The sequence below is a fragment of the Tachypleus tridentatus genome, chromosome 12, assembly GCF_004210375.1.
Source record: "Tachypleus tridentatus isolate NWPU-2018 chromosome 12, ASM421037v1, whole genome shotgun sequence".
Taxonomy (NCBI): Eukaryota; Metazoa; Arthropoda; class Merostomata; order Xiphosura; family Limulidae; genus Tachypleus; species Tachypleus tridentatus.
In genome coordinates this window covers 100,763,962-100,784,938 of record NC_134836.1, presented here as the reverse complement: position 1 = coordinate 100,784,938, position 20,977 = coordinate 100,763,962, and the positions used below count along the sequence as shown (strand labels likewise).

The following is a 20,977-nucleotide window of genomic DNA, read 5'->3' as shown; positions in this document are numbered from 1 at the left end:
TACTTAATTCCAAACAAACTAAATATTTTATAACTTTTGCATCCAGTATTATGAATATGTAAATCAATTTAATTTTTTTTAAATCACACGACGCATATTTGATTTTAATTATATTAATAGATAAGTTGATTGATTTTTTTTTTCAAACTGGCGGAACTAAATGTTCATGTTAATATTGTATCATCGAAAAATGTAATAATTTTAAAATTATTTATTGAAATAATTTTAAAATTATTAAAATTAAACATTAAATAAAATTAAAATTAGAATTATTTAATCTTTAGATCGTGTAACTCACTTATTCGTATTACAAAGTAATGATCTTAAGTACAGAACCTTGTGAAACTCTATACTTTGTTATATTTGCATCAGTAAAGCTGATACTTATTCGTATGATCTGTGTTCATTTATATAATCCGAGGGTCGCGGGTTCAAATCCCTTTCGCATTAAACATGTTTGCCCTTTCAGCCGTGGGGGCGTTATAATGTTACGGTCAATCCCACTATTCGTTGGTAAAAGAGTAGCTCAAGAGTTGGCGGAGGGTGGTGATGACTACCTGCTTTCCCTCTTGTCTTGCACTGCTAAATTAGGGACGTCTAGCCCAGACAGCTCTCGTGTAGCTTTGCGCGAAATTAAAAAATAAAAACAACAAACAAACAAACATTTAAATAAATAATATTAAAACTATTTTAATGTAATGCCTCATGATAGTTTATGTACTTATCTTTGATGTGGTGCTATGTCAAATACTTCTGTAAATCCCGAAATGAATCTCGCATTGTTTTTATTATCATCTAAGGACTCATAAATATTTTGTTTGAACTTTAATAGTAGTTCTTAAGTATTTAAAGTATCTGTAAATCCATATCGATGTTTATAGAAAACTGTTGTTTCTATTTTTAAAAATCCACTTAGCCTCCTCTCCTTTATGTTTTGAATTATTTTACAAATGCTAATAACAATAAAAATGTTTTGAATTATTTTACAAATGCTAATAACAATAAAATAGATATATAATTCATGTAATTATTCTCATAACCATTTTGTACATTGCAATTACTATGACATTTTGAGCTCTTCTGATAACGTTCCTAGTGTAATAGGTACATTATAAACATACAACAATGGTTCTATAATATAAAGTATATGTTATTTTAATATTCAATGATTCTATAATATAAAGTATATGTTATTTTAATATTCAATGATTCTATAATATAAAGTATATGTTATTTTAATATTCAATGATTCTATAATATAAAGTATATGTTATTTTAATATTCAATGGTTCTATAATATAAAGTATATGTTATTTTAATATTCAATGGTTCTATAATATAAAGTATATGTTATTTTAATATTCAATGGTTCTATAACATAAAGTATATGTTATTTTAATATTCAATGATTCTCTCATATAAAGTATATGTTATTTTAATATTCAATGGTTCTATAATATAAAGTATATGTTATTTTAATATTCAATGGTTCTATAATATAAAGTATATGTTATTTTAATATTCAATGGTTCTATAATATAAAGTATATGTTATTTTAATATTCAATGATTCTATAATATAAAGTATATGTTATTTTAATATTCAATGGTTCTCTAATATAAAGTATATGTTATTTTAATATTCAATGATTCTCTCATATAAAGTATATGTTATTTTAATATTCAATGATTCTATAATATAAAGTATATGTTATTTTAATATTCAATGATTCTATAATATAAAGTATATGTTATTTTAATATTCAATGGTTCTCTAATATAAAGTATATGTTATTTTAATATTCAATGATTCTCTCATATAAAGTATATGTTATTTTAATATTCAATGGTTCTATAATATAAAGTATATGTTATTTTAAAATTCAATGGTACTATAATATAAAGTATATGTTATTTTAGTATTCAATGATTCTATAATATAAAGTATATGTTATTTTAATATTCAATGGTTCTATAATATAAAGTATATGTTATTTTAATATTCAATGGTTCTATAATATAAAGTATATGTTATTTTAATATTCAATGATTCTATAATATAAAGTATATGTTATTTTAATATTCAATGATTCTATAATATAAAGTATATGTTATTTTAATATTCAATGATTCTATAATATAAAGTATATGTTATTTTAATATTCAATGGTTCTATAATATAAAGTATATGTTATTTTAATATTCAATGGTTCTATGATATAAAGTATATGTTATTTTAATATTCAATGATTCTATAATATAAAGTATATGTTATTTTAATATTCAATGATTCTATAATATAAAGTATATGTTATTTTAATATTCTTACTGAAATTCTAACATTCCATGGGTGTTTACGATTTTTTTTCCCATAATTATATTTTTTAATTTTTCATTACATGTAAGAAAGATAAAGTGATATTTTCGTCGAAAGAGGTTGATGTAACTTTTTAAACACCTGATTAAGGTTACCCATTTATTTTTAATCGGAAAACTTTCCTTTTAAGTATAATCTTATAATTATGTTCCTCTATTTAAATTTAGGTCATTTTTAATGGTTTTTTTTACAAACGCAATAAACATTTATATACATATACAATAAACATTATACATTTATATATATAAATAATATACATTTGTATGCATATACAATAAACACTTATATACATAAACAATATACTTTTATATAAATATACAATATACATTTATATACCCACACAATAAACATTTATATACCCACACGATAAATATTTATATACATATACAATAAACATTTATATATATATACAATATACATTTATATACATATCCAAATACATTTGTATACATATACAATATACATTTATATACATATACAATAAACATTTATACATATATACAGTAAACATTTATATACATATACAATAAATATTTATATGCATAGACAATATACAAGAATATACATATACAATAAACATATATATACGTATACAATATACATTTATATACCTACACAATATGCATTTATATACATATACAATAAACATTATATCTTTCATCGTAATTTTTCAATCCAGTTATCTTTATTTCGTCTTTTATTTTTATACTGAAAATTACTGTTAATGTTTTGTGAAAAAAAAAATATATTTATCTCTGATACTTAGTGGTTTTTATGTATTTCTTGAATTTTTTAGCTCTGACAGAAGAAATTCAACCCTATTTGCAGGGATAATAAACAAGTTCAGAAAAAAAAACAACTGATAATAGTTTTCAAAGGCCTTTTCAGCAAAGCTACCAGCGCCTGTTAACAAAAACTGTAAAACTGGTGAGAATTATAACTCGTATACGTTTTTTTACATTACTATAAAAGCTTTTAAGCATTCTTACATAATTCAACTGGTATGTCTTCCATGATATGTTAATAATAAATGTAAGTGTCTTCTTCGCATGAAATATTTCTAGCACCATTCTTTGTAATGCCTGCGATATCACTTACATTAAGAAACCTACATATTTATCCCTAACTGAGTTTAAAAAAGATACATTGGACAAGTGTTCTAATAGCGTCTTCACCAATGGATATATACCATTGCTCATTGAGTCATAAGGATTTAGTAATAGCAGTAAAAGAGTTGGAAGACAAGTCACTACACTAATCTTTCCTCGAAAAGCAACACATGAATTCCAGACTACAGTCCCACACTAATGAAGACATCCACGAAGTAAGACAAAGAATCAAAAAATCGTCTTAAAGCAAATCCAATAAAGGTAATGAGCAACAATATTACAGCCCCAGGAAATTTAAAACTATCAAATAACTCAGCATACTTCCTTTTTTATAGATTCTAATTTTGTAGTTTCGGTGAAACTTACAGATATTCGATTATTTCGTCATCATTACTTATATCGTTTCAGATTTAAACTATATTTATTTAGGTACGTCTTGTATCCAACTGTAATTAGGACGAAAACAATATTCAAGTTAACCAATATCCTGCACATGTCAATTTTCCTACATGTTCCATTAGTTAAAACGTTTTTGTTTGGGCCTTTATTTCTACGCATTTCTATGAATAATCAGCATTTCTGAATAGAATATTTAAACAAACCTAAAACTGAACAGGTGGTACAGGTATATTAGGGATGTTTTGGTATATGAACTCAAGGACTACCATCTCTACTGGGGTCGTTTCAATTCTAAATAATTATCACCTTAACGTAAAGCTCACACTCTTGTTATCTGATGATTAACAGAAGTTTACGTACTTTTCTGATACCATGCTTGCAACAAACCTAACGATACCCACAACCATGTGTTGTATCTATTACCCTACAATACGACTCACGTCATCCGCCAACTACCGTGTTTCTCCGATAATAAGACCTACACATAAAATAAGATCTGGTGTGATTTTTGGGGATAGTTTTAATATAAGCCCTACCCTTAAAATAAGCCCTAGTTAAGAGTGGCAGGAAGAGGAAAGAAATAAAAAAAATTAATTTATTAATTAGTTTAATAGTTAGTTAATTAGTTTGTTTAAGTATTAATCAGTTAGTTTAATAGTTTAATAATAGTTTATTTTAAATGGTTAGTTTAATAGTTTCACTTTGTAACTTCACTTTTTTAATATATCAAAATAAGACATCCCCCGAAAATAAGCCCTAGTGTCATATTTTGGAGTGAAAATTAATATAAGCCCTGTCTTATTTTCGGAGAAACACGGTACTAAGTGAAGTGTGGCTGTTTTTGAATTCAAAATAATATAAAAGATATCTGGAACATCATTGATTGTAAAACATAATCTTGGAAGCATATCCAAAGACTTATACTTCCTTATGGCTAATCGTATAATTAAATTACTGAGAATTTTCATAGGTTTGACTCACGGGATCTCAGAGAAAACAAGAACAAATTCACCATACAAAACAATTGTAACATAGGGTGTGCCTTGAGCTGATAAATTCATGTCTCCTTCAAGCGATTATGATACCTGGGTTGAATATTCGTATCATACAGAAAACCAGTAATGAAGTGAAATATATATTTATTCGTTCAGTTTTTAATAGAACCAATCGGTATAAACCTGAATAAATTCTTCAAGATCATTGGACTACAGAGACGATGCATTTACGAACAGTGTTTATTAAATGATATATACGCAGTGTTCAGACACATACATAGGTGAAACTAATCGTTCAGTACATGAACGTTCCTGTGAACATATTCGTGTCACTGCTAATCTTGATAACATAAAAACAGTCATTGAGCACTTCATCAATTCACACGGCATAATGAACGCAACACCATGTAAAAGACAGAATATATTAGTAATATCTTTAATGTCTTCCCGTTTGATCCAGGCCCAGCATGGACAGGTGGGTTAAAGTGTTTAAGTCGTAATCCGAGGGTCGCGATTTCGAACCTCCGTCGCACCAAACATGCTCGCCCTTTCAGCAGTAGGGGCGTTATAATGTGACGGTCAATCCCACTATTCTTTGGTAAAATAGTAGTCAAAGAATTGGCGGTGCGTGGTGATGACTAGCTACCTTCCCTCTAGCCTTACACTGCTAAATTAGGGAAGGCAAGCGCAGATAGACCTCGTGTAGCTTTGCGCGAAATTAAAAAAAAACAACAAAAACGGTTCGATTCAAACAACACTCAATTAAAAGCTAAAATGCTTGGCTCTTGTAAAACTGTATCATTTGAGTTTGAGTTCACTATTCTATTTTATTATTATTTGATAATTTATATTGAGTATCTTAGTTTGATCGGTTTATCATTTTGAGCAAAACTATTTCGTCAAACAGTAATTAAAAACACGTTTTTATCACGTCATTTTTGTGTTTTCGATAACTTTCATTTAAAAATCAAATTTGTGACCAGTCACGCAAACCGAAACGTCAGGTTAAATATATTTCTCTTAAGGTCATTTTTGTCTTTCTCTTACACGTATGTCGAAGTGCCCATATATTTTACAGAAACTGATTTAAATATTAAGTGTTGTTGTTTTGAATTAAGCACGAAAGCACAAAGCTACACAATGGGCTATACATACTCTCCTCACCACGGGTATCGAAACCCATTTTTTAGCGTTGTAAGTCCACAGACATACCGCTGAGCCACTGGGCGACAATATTAAATATAGAACACCTTCTGAACAAACTAGCCTATTTCTTTAATATAACAGTGGCGAAAACAATACTCTATATTTGAAACAAATATATTACTGTTACTTAACGTCCTTTATTAAGACATTAATCACGCTGGTTATAACTGTTCATATCATGTCAATAACTATTTATCTTTTCTACTTTTATATAAAATTAAGCTTGTTTTCTTGTATAATAACTGGTTTAACTGATACGTCATAGCGATGCAATTGCAACTTAGTTTTATCAGCCTCATACGAGAGAAAACGTAGTGCCATTTATTGGCTAGATTTCCAAATACCGACTATATTAATAAAATGCTTATGCGTTTTTATTGTCTTAGAGAAAGCTCGTGACTAAAGTGGATACGCAACTTCTTACGTATCTGTTTCTCATATCTTGTTTTTGTTTGTTCTTTTGAATTTCGCACAAAGCTAGCCGCCCCTAATTTAGCAGTGTAAGAGCTACTATTTTACCAGCGAATAAAGGGATTGACCGTCACATTATAATACCCCCACAGCTGAAAGGGCGAGCATGTTTGGTGTGACAGGGATTTAAACCCGTTACCCTCGGATTACGAGTCGAGTGCCTTAACCACCCGGCCATACCAAGTCCTCTCATAGTTTACAAAAACTGTTCTGGATTTTTTACCGAAAGAACCGCATTTGAAAACTCAGTAGTCTATAAATATTTATATGCTTACATACAATAAGCCTTACTAAAACCTTTATTATTTGACCAATGTAAAACACCCATTTGATAAGCTATTATATCTAAATCAGTGTTAATTTTCTCTTAAAAATTATCCACTCTCTTTGTCGAATAGTAAATGTTGCATTGAATTTCGAAAGACAGATGGATACTTGAATATGAAACCGTAATCTGGAGGTTATCTACAACTCCAAGTTTTTTGTATTGGTTGTTAGGTTCTATATTTAAAATTTGAAAGATAGTAATTTTGTGTCACATTTACTGATCAGGACACTAGTGTTTGTGTTATGAGAATTACAGATAATGACAGAGTAGCTCTACTGTTACGGTCTCCTGTGCATGTTAAATGATTATGTTTATTGTATGATTTTGTTCTTTTTTTTTTTTTACGAGGAAGGGTTATGAGATGCTTTAACTACAGATTAGCTCGACGTTTTCTTTCTTTGATTACTATCAGTACAACCAAAATAAATATTTATGTTTATGCAATGACATTAGCTCACTGTACTTATTCACGAGAAGTCAACTAGTACAATGAATTTGTTCTGTTCGTTTTGCTGTTAGACAAAAACTACACAATACGCTATGTTTAACACGTACACCACAGTGATCATAGTCCTAATTTTATCGTTATAACATGATAAATAAGAGGCACAGCTGTGCTTACAATAAGAATTTTCTTCCCTATTTTTTAACAGATTGTTTTAAAGGTTTCTCTTAAATGAATAAATTGAAATTTCTGGCAGAAAAGAAATGCTAATAATTTGCCTAAAAATTACTTTATAAAAAAACACAATCAAACTTACGTTTGTCGCTACGACCTAATAAGCTCCCCGATAGTACAGCGGTAAGTCTGCGGATTTACAACACTAAAATCAGGGGTTCGATTCCCCTCGGTGGGCTCAGCAGATAGCCCTATGTGGCTTCGCTAAAAGAAAACACACACACGACCTAATAAGTAATGAGTGATTAGATGTAAGCATCGTTGAAAACTATAAATGCATAGTTAAAAGGAACAGGGGTGAAAACTATAAATGCATAGTTAAAAGGAACAGGGGTAAGCACACGGATTTGTAAAGCTCAAATTAGAAGTTCTATCCCCCTTGAAGGATACAGCAGATAGTTCGATGTGGCTATGCTATGAAAACACACGCAGAGTTAAAATTCGGTTATTCATCGGCTTGTTTACGAGGAAATATTTCAATAAAACTATACTTGTATTATTAGGAACAAGAACTTAATGAATTGAAACCTCATACTCAACAACGTCTGAAGCTAACAGTCACTTAATGTACAGATTAAGACAGTTCAGTCTTTCTCAAACCCCTCTCATTTTGAGGCAATATTAAAAAGCTTGATGATTTGTTTTGAATTTCGCGCAAAGCTATACGAGGGCTATCTGTGCTAGCCGCCGCTAATTTAGCAGTGTAAGACTAAAGGGAAGGCAGCTAGTCATCGCCATCCACCGCCAACTCTTAGGCTACTCTTTTACCAGCGAATAGTGGGATTGACCATTACATTGTAACGCCCCCACGGCTAAAGAGACAAACATGTTTGGTGCGACGGGAATTCGAGCTCACGACCCTCAGATTACGAGTCGAGTGCCTTAACCACCTGGCCATGCCGGGCCAGAAAGCTGGATAAAAAAAGACTTTATATTATTTTTGCCAGTTACATAATACGATTTTCCATTACTTTGTCTTTTTTTTTTGAAGTATAAAAAAACATTATTGATTTTATTGTTGTTCAACACTTTCGTAGTTATTAAACCTGTTACCTATGACAACAGAGTTTTTATAAGCTTTTACAATTCAAAATGAAAATAACGAATACATCTCTATGTTTTGTTTAATGTATATTAGTATTCAATGCACGGCTGGCACATGATTGCTCGAAAAGGTATAGTTTTGCGTGCTTTAATATTTTTTTAATCAGGCCTTATTTATTTTTACTAGCAGTAACTTGATTCATCAGAAAGCAGTGTTATCCTCTATTAAACATCATCTTACTATTTTATCTGAAAAATGAAGAAAACAAACGATAAGGAATCGCAAATCTGCGGACAATCAACGACTATATCAATAGAAACTGACTGGAAGAGCTAAGCAGCTCTTGTACGTAAGCCCGAACCGTGGGAACTATTGATTAAAACCCCCCGAAGAAACTTTCTTTCCTTGTTCCCTGCAATCATAAATATCCGGTGGGACAGGCTTAGTGACTGTTTCAAAGTGACAAATGATTCCATAATTGCAAAAAAAACAAGTCTATAAATTAGGATAAAATAATAATAAAAACTGAGGCCTTTGACAGCTTCAGTAAGTCCAATATAAGATCTTAGTATTGATACTCATAACGTGAAATGTTATACAGAATAGAAATGTAAATTTTAGAATATTTTAGAATTAGGTTGAGCCTATGCTAGCAGGCCTGGCATGGCCAGGTAGTTAAGGCACTCGACTCGTAATCTGAGTGTCGCGGGTTCGAATCCACATCCCACCAAATATGCTCGCCCTTTCAGCCGTGAAAGAGTTATAATGTGACGGTCAATCCCACTATCCTTTGGTAAAAGAGTAGCCCGAGAGTTAGCAGTGGGTGATGATGACTAGCTGCCTTCCCTCTGGTCTTACACTGCTAAATTAGGGACGGCTAGCGCAGATAGTCCTCGTGTAGCTGTGCGCGAAATTCAAAACAAACAAGCATACATATACTTTATGTGTGTGTTTTAATTAAAACAGCCTACTTCGTGGATGACTGAGTTTAGCTGTTTTTAAGTCGAAAGCTACAGAATGGGCTGTATCTATTTTGCCCGTCATGGGTATCTAAGCTCGGTTTTTAGCGTCATAAGTATGTTTACTTACCACTGAGAGATAGTATGGTTAAGATTAATTATCCGTTGTGTTATATTCAAACCGTTACATTTTTCTTGTTACACTTCTAATGATTTGCGGTTTTAGTTGTTCAAATGCTAACGAGAGGTCCATCGTCCATAAATCTATTCACAGACAGATTCCTGCAACTATCTATAAAATCTGAGAAGAAACGTCTGTTTAAAAATGTTGCATTAAGATACAAGAGGGTGATCTGTGCATAGCTGGCCCTAATCTGAACTAATAAACTAGACTTGACGCAGCTAGCTAGCATCCCACTACCAACTGTTGGCTAATCTTCTCTGATGCACAAGCAGGATTCGTCCGTCTATCTTATAGAACTCTCATTGTCAAAATGCGCGAAGTGCATTTTTGCGGGTCGCGAATCATGAATCTTCAATTTCACGAACTGGATAAATTAACTAGTTTAAAATTGGATAGGACTATGTGTAGGTAATAATCTTGTAGCTTCGCAACAAAATTCCGAATCAAATAACCGTAGCTTTTGGAAAGAATACATCTGATCATTGTTCGTATATTTGTGTTCAGACATCTCTGCGGATATAAATCGCTGGAAACCGGGTTTCGATATCCGTGGTGGGCGGAGTACAGATAGCTCTTTATGTAGTTTTGTTCTTAATGCAACAAAACGACATATTCCATCTTTCTGAAAAGTTAAAACTGAAATTAGATTTAGTCATGTATGAAAGGTTGAATATCGTCACAACACTAAAATCAGTGGTTCGATTCCCCTCGGTGGACTCAGCAGATAGCTCGATGTGGCTTTGCTATAAGGAAACACACACACACACACACACACACTGAATATTGTTATTATTATATTTTAGTTCGCTTTATGCACAACTTTTGAAATATCTATTTAGTGGCAACCATTAGACATGCTGTAAAAAATGGCACACCTGTATCTTAATTTTGAGATTTATATTTAATTACTAACATCTCCAAAATTTCAGATCTCTATTAAAGTATTTGTGTTTGAATGTTGTTGTTTTTTCACTTAATATAAATTTCATTCAATCTTTAAACATGCACTCAATATTCAATACTATAAAGTAGAAATTAAGTAATGCTATCAAAATCTCAACTAAAGCTTTTCGCACCATTATTAAGCCTTTCATGTCATTGTAATTAGCGAGCCTTCGAGTTCGTGGTTCGTATCTCATTGTCGCATAAATGAGTTATGCACTTTAAAGCCATGGATGCGCTATCAAAGTGACAGTCGTATCACACAATTTTTTTCAAACAAGTGAAGTTGGCTCAACATTGCCAGGTGGTTAGGCGCTCGACTCGTAATCTGAAGGACGCGGGTTCGAGTTCCCGTTACACCAAACATGCTCTCCCTTTCAGCCGTGGGGTCGTTATATGTGATTCTCAATCACACTATTCGTTTGTAAAAGAGTAGCCCAAGAGTTAGTAGTGGGTGGTGATAACTTACGCTGTTAAATTGGGGACGGCTAACACAAATAGCCTTCGTGTAGCTTTGCGGGAATTTCAAAACCAAAGGAAAAAAAGATCAAATGAGTTGGCGATGGGTATTGTTGACTAGCCTTACACCTAGTCTATCACTTCTAAATTAGGAAAAGCATGAGTATTTCGTTATTTGACTGAAGAAACAACATCCTTACATTTGGGACATCCCCATGCGTGATCCATCCCTGCAGTTGGTAGCCATTGAAGTGTGGGAGTGCCGATTCTTTCTGTAACATACTGGTTGTGCGTCTGCCGGTCTTTCTCCCTCGGTCTGGACTTCCTTCATCTCCACTGGAGAACCCCAGCTTGGCGAACCTGGAGTTATTTTCAATTCACCATCTATGTTCACCCTTCACCATCCATGTTCTCTTGCGGTCTCGATTTGTTGCCACTAAAACCTCACCAACCAGTTTATCAGTCTTTTCATTTCCTTGGACTCCTGAATGACCAGGATAAAACATCCATGCTGAGGTCTTCGCCATCCTATCTTTATTTTACGCAACATACTTTGTGGATAGGTAACAGTTATTGCGTGTCTGGCAAATTTGTTCTGAAACCAACTCGGGGCAGTTGGTTCAGCTTCTATTTTCATCCGCATGATTGATTCTGTGTCACTATACGCTACACTTTATTCAGCAATAGCACACCCGGACTGTGTGTCGGAAAAAAAAGTCCATTTGCCACGCTCACCTCTGACAGCCGATCCATCAGTGTAACCAATTCGATCTTTTGGTTTTGAATTTTCTTCAGTCAGTGGTATGATCTCAGTATCAGTGACGCTGACAGCTCATTCTCTGCATTTTTGTCCAAGAGTGACCTCAACTCTAGCACATGAATTCATTTTACTACGGAGCTGTACCAATTCTTCTCCACCTATAATCTCATTGTGCCTACATACTTCCTTGATGTTAGAGTCAGCTTCTGCCATCATTGACGCTCTTCTTTTTATCCTACGTTCCTTTTTATCGCTCAAAGCTTCCTGAAAGGAAAAGGTCGTGTCAATTGCCACTCTTAAGTAGGCATTCACCTGAAAATCTATATGTCTTTCATTAATGAAAAGCTGTCCTGACAGGAATCTCATCTCTCAATAGGCGTGTCCTTAGCACAACCAAAGACGGTCCTCGTGGCCTCATTTTGAATACACTCCAGTGTTTCCAACTATCTTTGATACAGTTGGTATTCCGAGGCCACACTGTACAGCTAATAGCACGAGATGCTGGTAGAGGATGAACAGCAATCTTTAGTCCATGTCTGCAGCAGTCATTCATTTTCAAGGCTTTGCCTTCTCTATTATCACATCTGCATGATCCTTGATGAAGGGGCTCCTAACAAAGGTGACGGTTAGATTTCTCATTTTGTCACAACGCTTTATTGTGGATCCGTTGATTGCCGCTCCAGAACATGAGTATTAACTATCCGATTGTAGAGTGAGCACCATAGAACGAATATTTCATGTACATTGACGACTGTAACCCGAAATGCTTTCATGTACATCTTTTGCAAATTCAACTCTGCTCTGGTGGTCATTCCTGTAAACTACTATTAGTTGTCTGCAAATGTAAATATCCTATCAATGCCTACTGACTACATCTCTGCCACTTCTGATGTATATATTTCTGCTCCCCCAGTGGCTCAGTAATATGCCTGCGGATTTACACCGCTAAAAACTGGGTTTCGATACTTGTTGTGGGCAGAGCAGAGATAGCTCATTGTGTAGTTTTATGTTTAACTGCAAAATGAAACAAAATATACCTGTACTTGTAAAAAAAAAAAAAACTGTAAAATCATTGATGGTTTCTGTCATTTAGTTTTTCTACTGAAATACGAACATTCATTTATCGAAAGGTGAAACACTCTGACCTCCTTAGCTACATATGAAACAATAACCATTAGAGCGGCGCTTTTGAAAGGCTGCGAACTATAATAGAACATATCGACATATCTTATTAAAATATTTTTACGAACGTTATATTATGCCACACACACACACGCACGTCTATATACGTTTACTTTTACTGTTAGGCATAATATCACGCACACGTACTTATAGTTCCCATGTATAAACACACTAACATACCGAAGGTCATAACTATAACTGTAGTATTCCTCAAGTCTTTTTGTAGACCTGTCTGCAGTCAAGTTCGATAAAATATAAACTACAGTTAATCACGAAGTTTGAGCTATTTCAGCTCATAACCTGAACTATATTTGATTTTACTACATATATCAAAACGAAAATAATAAAAACATGTTTAACTCTAATCAGTCGTATAAAATTAAATGAATTTTTTTTAAGTTTGAAATCTGTGATACAAGAGCTAAGGTTTAACTGAAAAAATGTGCGATTTTGTGGTAATATTTAGATTCAAAACCCATTTCTATGGCTATTATACGAATCGCACCGTCATCTCATAAAAATTTTCATATTATAACGTGCTAGGCAGTTGAAATTTGACTTTTATTTTATTAATTTTGCGTAAAGCTTCTCACATTAGTTATCCCAAATTCTAAATAAACATGCTGAAGTGAAAGCAGTTAATCAAGTTCCTAACGTTCCCAGGGCTAAAATTGACAGCATGTTTGGTGACAGTATTCGAATCCGCTACCAGCAAATTGGAAGTGGAGAGCCCTAACCACAAAATTGTGCCAGACCTTCTCGTTTGATGAACAATGTTTAAGACATTCTAAATGGCTAGAGAGATACAAGGTTTCCAGAAATTCTGAAGTGTACTGTTTTGATAGTATAAATACTTTTAATTATGGAACAGAAGTTTTTAAAAGTTGAGAAACGATCACTATTCTTTACAGAAATGCATTCAGTTATTTTATAAATGTATTTCTTTCTTACACTGAACATAATTAAACCACGTGAAATTTATTTTCTCGTGTCCTGTTTTTTCACTTTTGATAAAATAGGGAACTAGGTAAAGCAAAGAATGGGTTAGGGAACTAGGTAAAGCAAGGAATGGGTTAGAGAACTAGGTAAAGTAAGGAATGGGTTAGAGAACCAGGTAAAGCAAGGAATGGGTTAGAGAACTAGGTAAAGCGAGGAATGGGTTAGAGAACTAGGTAAAGCGAGGAATGGGTTAGAGAACTAGGTAAAGCTAGGAATGGGTTAGAGAACTAGGTAAAGCAAGGAATGGGTTGGAGAACTAAGTAAAGCAAGGAATGGGCTAGAGAACTAGGTAAAGCAAGGAATGAGTTAGAGAACTAGGTAAAGCAAGGAATGGGTTAAGGAACTAAATACAGCAAGAAATGGGTTAGAGAACTAGGTAAAGCAAGGAATGGGTTAGAGAACTAGGTAAAGCAAAGAATGGGTTAGAGAACTAGGTAAAGCAAGGAATGGGTTAGAGAACAAGGTAAAGCAAGGAATGGGTTAGAGAACTAAGTAAAGCAAGGAATGGGTTAGAGAACTAGGTAAAGCAAGGAATGGGTTAAACAAGTTCAAATAGTAGCAAATACAGAAAGTATAAAAACAACAGTACAATTCTAGCGTAACAACAACATCAAATCAGTAAATCAATAAAAGGTGGAACCGAAGGGCACGGTAACTAACCATCAGTAGCCCGTTGATATAGAATTATATTACCCACTAACATGGTTCATCGGTCTTGCATGGCCGGGTGGTTAGGGTACAACACTCTGAGGGTTGGGGACTCAAATTCCTGTCACACCAAACATGCTCGCCCTTTCAGCCGTGGGGGAGTTTTTATGTGACGGTCAATCCGTTAGTATATGTGTGTGTTTTCTTACAACAAAGCCAAATCTGGTTATCTGCTGACTCTACCGATGGGAATCGAATCCCTGCAATCCGTTAGCAAAAGAGTAGACTAACAGTTGGCGGTGGGTGGTGATGACAAGCTGCCTTCCATCTAGTCTTACACTGCTAAGTTAGGGACGGCTAGCGCATATAGCCCTCTTGTAGCTTTTCGCGAATTAAACAAGCAAACGTGTCATAATATTAATTTTTACAATGATAACTACCACGCCCGTGACTGAATGGACAATCTTTGGGAGGGCTGATTTCTATCGCCCTTACTGACCTCACAGTTCTATTAAGCACGTAAACATTAACAACCTCTTTATTGGCAAACAGGAGATAGAATTAAGCTTAAAAACCATTAAAATTAAACATTAAGATTAAAATGAAATCATTTTATTATAATCGTTAGAAACCTGCAAAACTATCCAACTCAAACTAGTGCCATCCTCATTAGCTGCTGTGTGTGATGAGTCACTGTAGTGTTAAAAATGTAACCCTCAATACACACAAACACTACTAAAAGTAGCCGGCTTTGCTCGGGTTATTAGGCTGAGTTATTACATTCTAGACGACTATGTCATTGCGTGTATTCTGAACCTATTTTAGGATAAAAGAATAACCTATATACTTTCGTCGCTTCTTTATGGGGTGTGGCCTGTTTATAAACGTAACCTTCTCTTCGATTTTAAATATGAATGATGGAAACAAACCTAAATTTTCATTTTGATAGTTTACACATTTCATTTCACACTTTCAACACATAACCTCTTGAGAACAATATTAGGTTATACTTTTATTGTTAATCAGAGAAAGAGAGCCATAAAACTTTCACGATTTGACATATATTCAACTGTACTTAAACTATTTTAGCCTTTAAAATGTCCAGAAAAATATGTTTTTTCACAAAATATAAACTTTATGTAAGCACAAAGTAGCGTAAAACATCTATATTTGTTTATGAATTTCGCGCAAAACTACACGAAGGCTATCTACGCTAGATGTCCCTAATTTAGTAGTGTAAGACTAGAGGGAAGCCAGCTAGTCATCATCACCCACCCCCAACTCTTGGACTACTCATTTACCAACAAATAGTGGGATTGATCGTAACATAATAACGTCCCTACTGCTGAAATAGCGAGCATGTTTGGTGTGACGGGGATTCGAAACCGTGACCCTCGAATTACCAGTCGAACGCTTTAACCCACCTGGCCATGCCGGGCCCTTTCAAACACAGCCAGATTGTTTTAACTCAGTTTCAATATTCCTCATGAGAAAGCAAAATTTTACTAATCATTTCTACATATGTTACTTATTAAGCAAACCAAACATTGTTTCGTCAAAACTGATTTACTTGTTTATTATATAGTTGTATTTATTAATATTAGTACCAGTTTTTTTTGTTCCTGTCAAATACTGTTAAACATCAAAGAAAGCTTCAAGTTTTAATATGACAATAATATTTTATTTCGACTAAAAGTGCTACGAAGCAACTGTATTAATATCCGAAACTACACGTATGCTATTTATAATTGAACATTAACGTAAAATGTCTTTTCACACGTATAAAGAAAAGTAAATATACAACAGGTAAAATGATGAACAAAAAATCTCAAAGAACGTTACAAAATTTATTTCGCATGTATATTTTATATTTGTTGTTTAAGGGGGAAAAGTTCTTTGTTAGAAACAGGATATCCTATTTATTATTTAAATATTACTGCAGGAAATAATATGGCTCATCTCTGATTGTTGTCACCTTTATTAATTGGTTCTCTGTTTTGTTAGTTTCATGTTCCTGTTATTATAGGTAAGAAATGTCAGTCTGTATACATATGTGTGTATTAGAAACACTCTGTATGTATGTACATTTCGAAACTTAAATATTTTATAATCTTCGTTTCATATTTTACTGCAATTTTCTTCCCAAGCTGCAAACGTTTACCTATTCTGTATGTAGCATTAATAACAGTAACATTATTTTGTTTTTTTAAACAGAATCACCTTTCACATACTTACCTTACAGTACCAGCCATGGAGTTCTACAAGTACTCTATTTCTCTCTTAAGCAATGCCTGCTTCATTGGTTATGTATACATCCAGAGAAAGGCACAGATCAAATACATTTTTATTTGATCAGGCGTCCCCTGAACGTCATAGATTTAAGACAATTATTCATGGAAGTTTAGACTTTCTATTTCTATTTGTTACACGATTTTGAGGTCACATAATTGAAATAGTTACCACATACCTTCACCTTTTTTTTTAATTGCAAACAAACAGTGATATTATTAATAAAAATACTTCAACACTCTTTTCCATAACACTAATGAAAAGTAAGTAAAAAAATATGAGAGTAATTTGTGTTCAAAAAATAGTTTCTGCCTGTTAAAACACCATTACATATAAATACAATATGTAAAAAAATATGAGAGTAATTTGTGTTCAAAAATAGTTTCTGCCTGTTAAAACACCATTACATATAAGTACAATATGTAAAAAACGCGTGAGTTCCATGACTTTCTTATTTACTCTGACGTGCTTTATTTTTAGCCGCGGCATAACGGCTCGTAGAACGGCTCTAAGTTATTTTAGTCGCGGCAAAACGGTTCGTTGAATGGCTCTAAGTTTTTTTAGTCGCGGCATAACGGTTCGTAGAATAGTTAGTAGTTGTTTCTTTATCAAGTATAAACGTTCAGCTCGTATCTCTGTTATCACAAGATCGATTTGAAATCTAATTCTCGTTTTGACTCAGGAGGTCAAATTTTTTCTAATGACGTGTTTGACCACGCCCAAGATCTTATACATTAATTTACTCTAATTCCACCTAAATTGACTTCAATCCGAGGATAGGCTAGTATAGATCCTGATGAGCAATAAAATAGATCGTGTGACCTCACGCTTAGTATTGCTGGTGCATAAAAATACAGCTCATGACTAAAAAAATATAATAGATTAACTTACTCTAATCCTGCTTAAAATAGTAGACAGTTTTGGACTCAGGAGGTAAAACTCTTTTGACTGATGTATTTAACCACGCCCAAAAGGTCTTTTAGATTAAATTATTCTAATCCTGTCTAATAAAATAATTTCAAGTGCCGCGGCTATTGAGGATTCCCCATTGCAGTGAGAATCTTATATCGCATGGGCCTCTATCTACAAAATAAATTAATATTATACAGCTACAAAAATGCATTCTTATCTAACTATTCTTGTGATTATTACTATAGCACTTAATTTTAAGTACTGAGAATATCTTTTTAGATAAAAGTTAAGTTTGTTTTTGTTAATCACGAAGCTACTCGATCTATGGTGTGCCCAAACAAAGGCATAGAAACCATAAGCCCTCAGACTCACTGCTGAGCCCCCAGTAGGGGGGAGGTATAGGTATGAATGTATGCTAGTTGCTTTACATTATTTCCAGGTTCGTACATTTTAAACATCTTAAATATTTCGTCTAAAATACATATGCAACAAATCCGGTATGGCCAGATGATTAAGGAACTCAACGCAGCTAGTCATCGCCACTCACCGCCAACTCTTGGGCTACTGTTCTACCAACAACAGGTGGTTAAGACACAGGACTCGTAATCTGAGGGTTGCGGGCTAAAATCTCCATCACACCAAACATGCTCGCCCTTTTAACCATGGGGGCGTTATAATGTGACGATCAATCCCATTATTCGTTGGTAAAAGAGTAACCCAAGAGTTGGCGGTTGATGGTGATGACTAGCTGCCTTCCCTCTAGTTTTACACTGTTAAATTAGGAAAGGCTAGCACAGATAGCCCTCGTGTAGCTTTGCGCGAAATTTAAACCTCACCAAAATCATATGCGAAAATATGAAAATTACAGCTAATATAAAAAGAGAAAAAAATTATAGGTTAATTTATACTATTCCTGTCTAGAATAATTTCAATTTCCGCGGCTACTGAGGACTCATTTTTAAAATGTTAAAAAGAAAAGGTTTTTAAGACTTCCTAATATTATAAATTATTCATAACTGTATAAGATATTATCGAAGCACCCCGCTAGTACAGCGGTATGTCTACGGATTTATAATGTTACAATCAGGGGATCGATTCCCCTCGGTGGGCTCAGCAGATATCCCCATGTGGCTTTGCAATAAGAAAGCACACATGTCATCGAAACAATAGTGAAGCATTTTCATAGGGGTTTGACTTGTATGTGTACTGATGTGTATATTTTATACGACTGTATAAATATTGACAAAATAGTGCAGATATTAAGCCGCATACAATAAATACTTTTGAATATATTTTGAAATGTGTTTAAAACAATGAGATTTTTTTAGTTGGAGCTGTAAAGTATAATTAATATTTGTGTTATAAAAGTATGTGGTTAAGTAAGTAACGCGTCAGTTATGCCGTGTTTATCAACATTACATTCAGTTACCTGTGTAGAACGTATGACTCACAAGTTGACATAGTTCTTGTCATACACAGTTTATTATACTATTACTTAGGGAAAAACCTCAAATTCAGTTACCCATTGGTACAGCGGTAAGTCTACGGATTTAAAACTCTAAAATCATAGGTTCGATTCCGTCCGGTGGGCTTAGCAGATAATCAGATCTGGGTTTGCTATAAGAAAACACACACACACACACGTGTATTAAATTCAAAAAGTCTATGTTGTAAAAATCCCTAGTTATAATAACATTGTAATTGTTAGCCTTCAGTGTTTGTCCATCAGATTTATGTTGTTGTTTTTTGAATTAAGCACAAAGCTACACAATGGGCTATATGTACTCTGCCCACCACGAGTATCGAAACCCGGTTTTTAGCGTTGTAAGTCCGCAGACATACCGCTGAGCTACTGGAAGGCATCAGAGTTATACTTTTTTTATTTTGAAAATAATCCAAAGGCAATAAAAATAACAAGATACGTTCAATAAATCTTTAACAGCTGAAAGTAGAAAAGTTTCATCAAGAACTGTTCTCTTTGTTCACAACTTTTATGGTCTTTTAAAGAATATAAGTGCGCCAATCCTGTGTATATATTTGTGTGTGTAGTCCAATTATCGAACTGAAGTTATTAAGGGACTTACGAGAAATTTGCTTGTATGTATGCGCCACCAAGTGGTTAAAACAGAGCTTTATCATAACTACCTTTTCGGTGGGAATACATAAGTTACATAATTCGTACATATAGGCATATTTCATCGTAATATGATAAAGTTAGATAAGTAAATAAATGTTGTTTCTGGTTTACTATTTTTTTTCTCAGTGAAGGCCTTTACTGTGGATTTCAGAGTTTTCATAAGTAGTTTTTCTATGGTAATTCATTAGCGCATTATTTGCTCATTTCTGGTTCAAACCATTTATGGTTGTACTCATAAAACCGTCTGTTCTTTGTAATTTACCTGTAATAGTTCTTAACAATTAAAAATACACAATGATTATACAGAAACCATTGTCTAATAGTTCGAGAAGAGCAGTATTCCGTTCTACCTGATACGCATTGAGGATAATAATTTTCATCCAGAAAAATATAAACATTGTACAGGGGGATTCAAAACTATACTATACCAAAATATCTTAACTGACCACTTGTGAGGATTGTTTTATTTGTCTTTTATTCTTTTTTTTTTCAACAATAAGAATAAAGTAAATAAAAAATAATAAATAATAAAAATATTTGAATAAAAAAGTTTATTTATTTTTTTACTTTCGCGCAAGAGCTACACAAGGACTATCTGCGGTAGCCGGCTCTAATTTAGCAGTGTAAGACTAGAGGGAAGGCACCTAGTCATCACCACCCACCGCCACCTCCTCTTGGGCTACTCTTTTACCAACGAATAGTGGGATTGACTATCACATTATAACGCCCCCACAGCTGAAAGGGCGAGCAAGTTTTGTGTGATTAGGATTCGAACCCACGAATCTCGGACTACGAGTCGAGTGCTTTAACCATCTCGCCATGCCCATCCTGAATAAAAAAGTAATTTTTAATATAGTCGTTTTAAATACCTCTCTGGTTTTATACGTGTTTCACTTAA

At 33.4% G+C, this 20,977-nt stretch overlaps 1 protein-coding gene across 2 annotated transcripts in view; it reads left to right on the top strand.

Moving 5' to 3' along the window:
• The first annotated feature begins 3,170 nt into the window (after window positions 1–3,170).
• The window catches only part of LOC143234161 (uncharacterized), a 177,507-nt gene continuing 159,700 nt past the window's right edge, over window positions 3,171–20,977 (top strand). For both annotated transcript variants that reach the window (XM_076471289.1, XM_076471286.1), the window contains exon 1: window positions 3,171–3,303. The gene's annotated coding sequence lies outside the window, so the exon portion shown is untranslated. The remainder of the gene's footprint in view (window positions 3,304–20,977) is intronic.